The sequence below is a fragment of the Galeopterus variegatus genome, unplaced genomic scaffold, assembly GCF_000696425.1.
Source record: "Galeopterus variegatus unplaced genomic scaffold, G_variegatus-3.0.2 Scaffold4052, whole genome shotgun sequence".
Taxonomy (NCBI): domain Eukaryota; kingdom Metazoa; phylum Chordata; class Mammalia; order Dermoptera; family Cynocephalidae; genus Galeopterus; species Galeopterus variegatus.
The window spans coordinates 192809-198305 of record NW_007730163.1 but is presented as its reverse complement, the minus strand read 5'-3'; the positions used below and the strand labels follow the sequence as shown (position 1 = coordinate 198305).

General features: G+C 40.3%; 1 long non-coding RNA gene across 1 annotated transcript in view; it reads left to right on the top strand.

Annotated features, from left to right (window-relative positions):
- Positions 1-3819, top strand: part of LOC103602212 — a 4881-nt gene extending 1062 nt beyond the window's left edge. Inside the window, exon 2 of the long non-coding RNA XR_551511.1 lies at positions 1784-3819. This is a non-coding gene — a long non-coding RNA (uncharacterized LOC103602212). The remainder of the gene's footprint in view (positions 1-1783) is intronic.
- The last annotated feature ends 1678 nt before the right edge of the window (positions 3820-5497 follow it).

The following is a 5497-nucleotide window of genomic DNA, read 5'->3' as shown; positions in this document are numbered from 1 at the left end:
ATTTTATTCTGGAAATAAGTATTTTATTGCAAATTTCATATAATAACATAAACAAATGAAAATCATTGGGAAAACCCTGAGAAACACTGTGAAGGATGCTGGCCTACCCTATTTTAAACCCTTTATAACCAAAACAGCCTGAGGTTGATGCACGAGTAGAATGACTGATGATGGAATAGAACACTCGGTCATACACTGAAGTGCTTAGAAGCAGTAGTGGTGAAAATATTTCTAATAACTAGTGTTTGGGTTACTGAATATGCTTTAGAACAAACGCATTCATTCCTCACATCATACTTTAAGGTAAAAGAAAAATAAAAAACAAATAAATTTGATTGGTAAAAATCAAAGCTTAAATCATACAAGCAAAGACAACACGGGTAAAANACATCAAATCTTTATAAAATCCATGAATTCATAAAGTTCCTAAAATTCTCTCCTTTGGAGGTCTCTGAAGCACACTTTTATTTTTCTGATAATTGATAAAGAGTGCTGGCTGGTTAGCTCAGCTGGTTAGAGCATGCTGCTGAGAACAGCAAGATCCAGGGTCTGATCCCTGTACCAGGCCAGCTGCCAAAATTAACAACAACAACAACAACAACAACAACAAAAAAAAACCCAGGCATTTATCTTTTCTGAGGTACTGTGAGGTACTGTGATATAGTAGTGTAACACAGCGGTTTATGGAAAAAGCAAGCTTGTATTAATGAAAGAATCAGAACAAGAGCAAAAGGAAAGTTAAAATTCAAAATTGACCAATTTTCAGTTCCTGATGAAGAAATGGAATTTTTTAGACATTAATCAATAAATGCGAAACCACTAGGAAGCTGGTTGACGGATGGAGCACACTCACATCACCTGTACCCACTGATCAACTGTAGCAGAAGTGAAAGTAGGAAAATAACATGAGTGCGGCAGAAGTGAAAGTAAGAAAATAACATGTGTGCATCATAATATGGTGGGAAAGTAGATACACAAACCTACTTCTGAAACATTTCTTCCAAAAATAAACCAAGAAACAATATTAATTTATTCCGTCCTCTAGAAATAACTACCAGCTTATAAGAACACGAGTGATAGGATTTCATGTTAATTGATAACATAAGGAAACAATCTGATCTGGGACCATAAGTTAGCCAAAATCTAACATGGTCAATTCAGAAAAAAATAAAACAGTTTGTAAAACAGATAATTGATATGATGAAAATTGGAGGGAGAACCGTTATACATTAAAACAGACATAATCCACACTGTTATGGACTGAGAGTTTATGTCCCCACACAATTTATATGTTGAAACTCTTACACCCAATGCGATGGCATTAGGAGTTGAGGCTCTTGGGAGGTAATTAGGTCATGAACACGGAAACTTCATTAATGGGATTAGTGCATTTATATGACAAGGCACAGAGAGCTTGTACTCCTCTCTGTATTCTCTGCCAATGTGAGGACACAACATGAAGAGAGCCGTCTGCAAGCCAGGGGCCTTCACCAGACACTGGATGTCCCAGCCACTTAATTTTGGACTTATCAGTCTTCAGGATTGTGAGGGACAAATGTTTGTTGTTTAAGCCATGCAGTTTATGGTAATTTGTATAGAGGCATGCTGTGGTTTGAATGTGTGTCCTCCCCAAGTTTCATGTTACAAAATAATCCCCATTGTGGTGACACTAAGAGGTGGGGCCCTTTGGGAAGTGATTAAGTCTTGAGGGCTTTGTCCTCGTGAATAGATTAGTACTCTTAAAAAAGAAGTTGGAACTAGGGATGATCTTTTTGCCTTACAGCCATCTGCCATGTGAGGACATGACGACGGGCACCGTCTTGGGAGCAGAGAGCAGCTGTCACCACACACCAAACCTGCCAGCACCTTGATCTTGGACTTCCCAGCATCCAGAGTATGAGAAATAAATATCTGTTCTTTATAAGTTGCCCAATTTCAGGTATTTTCTTATAGCAGCACCAATAGGTGAAGACACAGCATGAACTGATGAAGACAGACACATGAGCCAGATGTGGTGTGTGCAGACAAGTTCTGGGGTGTGATACTGTTTTGTAGTTACACTCAGAAACTGTGAAGGACCTAAGACGTTTCTGCAATTGTAAGCTAACAAGTTAGCCTGCCATAGTCTCTGGATGCTGTGGAGACACAAGTCTCCTCGGTCAGAGACAAATGACTTTTTTACTCATGCCACAACAGGCAGCATGAGTTTTATGATGTTGGTTTTCCTTCTGCTCCCACCAACGTACCAACACAAGTCATTGCAGAGAGTCCCAGAGGAGGTTGTACCCACGGTGGGTTTGCCTCACATCTGAGAGACTCTGAGCTCAATAAGCACAATCTATTAAAAGAGACTGGTGGCAAACTTGTCCATACTTTAACTGTATAAAGAGAAGGAGTAATTAAACTTTATGTTCAAGGTCCCCAAACAAATCATGGGCCAGAGAAGACTGGCACGCAAGGGAAGACTGCGGCAGCTGGGTAGTTTCTTCTTCTCCTTTAACTCTTTGACACAAGCTTAATGCTACTTGCTGCTCCATATGCCTCTTAGCATCTGGAGAGTGCTGAGGCTCAGCGGCTTCTTCCTTTGGGTCCCGTAAAAAAAAAAGTGACTCCTTTGTCCTTCCATCTGATACTGTCTAAAAAGAAATGACTATGTTCAGCCTACATCCGTGAAGTTGGGAGTTACATTCCACCACCTGGAGGGTAGACATAGAATATCTATGTAAATTATTTGGATTTCTCCCACAAGGGAGATTGGTATCTTCTTCCCCAACTATTTGTTTTCAATCATTCATTTATGTCAGAATGTGCCATCTACTATTTTAAACTATCAATTCTTGACATCATTTTTCTTCCTTTCACTCTTACCCCATAATAATCATAATAAATCATTCTCCGTCTCTTTGTGTCATCCCATTTCTTTTGCCATACTGTAGACGTGATCTGGGGGTCTCAGAGATAGGGAAGAATTACATTTTGTGTGGAAGAATTTCTCAGGGAAGCAGCAGGTCCATGAGACACACACTTTCCTGAGAGTTCCGCATGCCTCACACCTATTTCCTTCTCTTTCCATGTGAACCTCCTCTGACTCCAAGGCCCATGGAAATGAAGAAGCTTCTCCCTAAGTCTCTAACACTATTTTTGGAAGAGATCACTACATAGTTGTTTCCGATAGGCAAGAACTGGGATAAACTGTTTAACTCCCCTAGTGTGCATTGCCATCGGTACTACAGTTGGAGTGATAATTGCAATTTTGTGGGAGGTGAGGTTTCAGAATCACAAACCGTTATCTCAGGGTCTGGCTGTTTCCCTCTCACACGTGTACTAGTGGCCAGGACCGTCACAGTGAGTCCACCACTTTGACAGCAGGCAAGAACTGAATGATCATTTTCTATATTAGTCTAAGAGGCCACCTATAAGTGCAGTAGCATGTGAGGAACATGGAGAGTTGCTCATATTGGAAAAAGGATTCTTCTTCATAGAAAGAGGCCCAAGACTCCTCGGGATTTAGAAATAATTCCCAGGGCTTGTGCTGAGCTTGTGGAGAGAGACTGGGGTCCTCCAATGTACACCAGTCCCTAATGCCTCAATATAAGTTAATGTAATCGACACTCATAGTGACGTTTGATGTTTTATCCTCATACTAATATAGCCTGATATTTAAGTTACTCTGTAATTATAATTGTGAAATTCATCCACCCTACAAGAATCACAAACACTACCTTCGGGACAAAAGAAGTGTTAGTATAATACTTTTCATGTATTATGAAATAATGATGAATAAAGATAACTAATAAAATAATAATACTGTAGAGAACTGAATGTCTGACAGGAATTGGTACAATGTGCTTTTTTCCTACAGGGATGTGCGTGTTATGTGTTTAATGGATACAAACATGTGTTCTGTGAATTATGGTGAAACACTTTTCCCTCTTGAAATGAAGCAATAATTATTTCAGATGAGATCGGGTACATTCAGGGTGTTATGGCCGTAGACAATTATATCAAGAAAAGTTAACATTATGACTGGGTTTTAGAAAAAAGAACAAATACTCAGCAGTGTGAAGGTTCAGATATATCTAGTATTATTTCTCTGTTAAAAAATATTTTAATATCAACATAAGTTCATAATGAATGTACTGTTATTTCAATTGATTAACACTTCACAATCAGTGAAATCTTCTGCATGTAGGGATGTGAGAGAAAAATACACTTCAAAGTAGATGTTAACTTACAGATAGTACCATGAAAATACTGCCAGTAGACATGAGGCTATTTAAAATATGAGTTTTACTTTCTTCAGGGTTCATATGAAAGAGAACAACCTCTCCACGAAATACCCTTAGAAATGTTGCAAAATTCATTATTCTTTAAGTGGAAGTAAATCCAAATGTCTTCAGAAGACGATTTTACAGGCTTTATTATTCACACCTGACAGAGCATTCAGAACTAAAAAACAATAGACTTAAAACAGATTACAATTTTAAAATTAAAAGTATGTTTTCTCATTACATTCATAAGGTGAATTTGAAATTACATTATATTTAGAAATTATTAATGTAAGCATATTATGATGTCAACAAAGTTTATCTCCAAGATATTTCAAGTTTGTTAGTCTCGAGTGTGAAACAATAAAAAACTTAAGGAAAAGACCACAATTTATATCTACTTTTAAACAGTTATTGCTTTTTTTAAAGCAAAAGTTAATGACCTAACTTATCACGGCCCTTAGCCCTCACGCCCCGGGTCTTGACCCTACGCAAGTCTCTGGACGTGAGCACAGGGTTGACTCTCCCTCTCTGGAGTGAATGGGGACTAGAAATGAAAACGACGTTCTCTTGGGAGTCGGCATGAAGTTGCACATGCCACCCAGGCAGAGTATGCATTTCACATTTCAGTTTGTACCCCCTTCATAGACAATTCCAGGGCTTGTTTAATTACATTGTTTAAACTAAACTTAATTGCAGGAACTTGAATAGCGGGAACTGTATTCAATCCCTCCAGAAGTCGGCCCCTCCCACCGAGATCCCAGTTTCCAGACCGCTGAGATGCTTCAGCCTCACTTGCAGGAATGGCGACCAAGCCGCTGGCAAAAACAGCTTTCAACTTAAACCGTTGTCAACCTGTCAGGAGGAAATCAACTTGAGTTCCCACACAGGTGACCAACTCGACCCTAACGTTTTACCTTAAAAGTGTTTGAAACATTAACTTGAGAAAGGCAGGATCCCACAGAATGACAGACACACGCCGGATTTTCCAAACCCGGAAAACCGAGAAGACTTGGAAGGGACTCGCATTAAAGCGCAGGCCCCGCCCCTGTTCTCACTTCATCCGGGTCTCTGCTCAGGCGTGCCCCCCCACGCCCCGCCCCCTGCCGATCACGCCCCGGCCCCGCCCCGCCCGGCCCCGCCACCCTGTCGCGGTTTCTGCTGAGGCCTGGTCTTTCCCTGCGCGCGCAGTTTTCTGAACACACGGAAGCAGGTCGCGTGGAGCGACG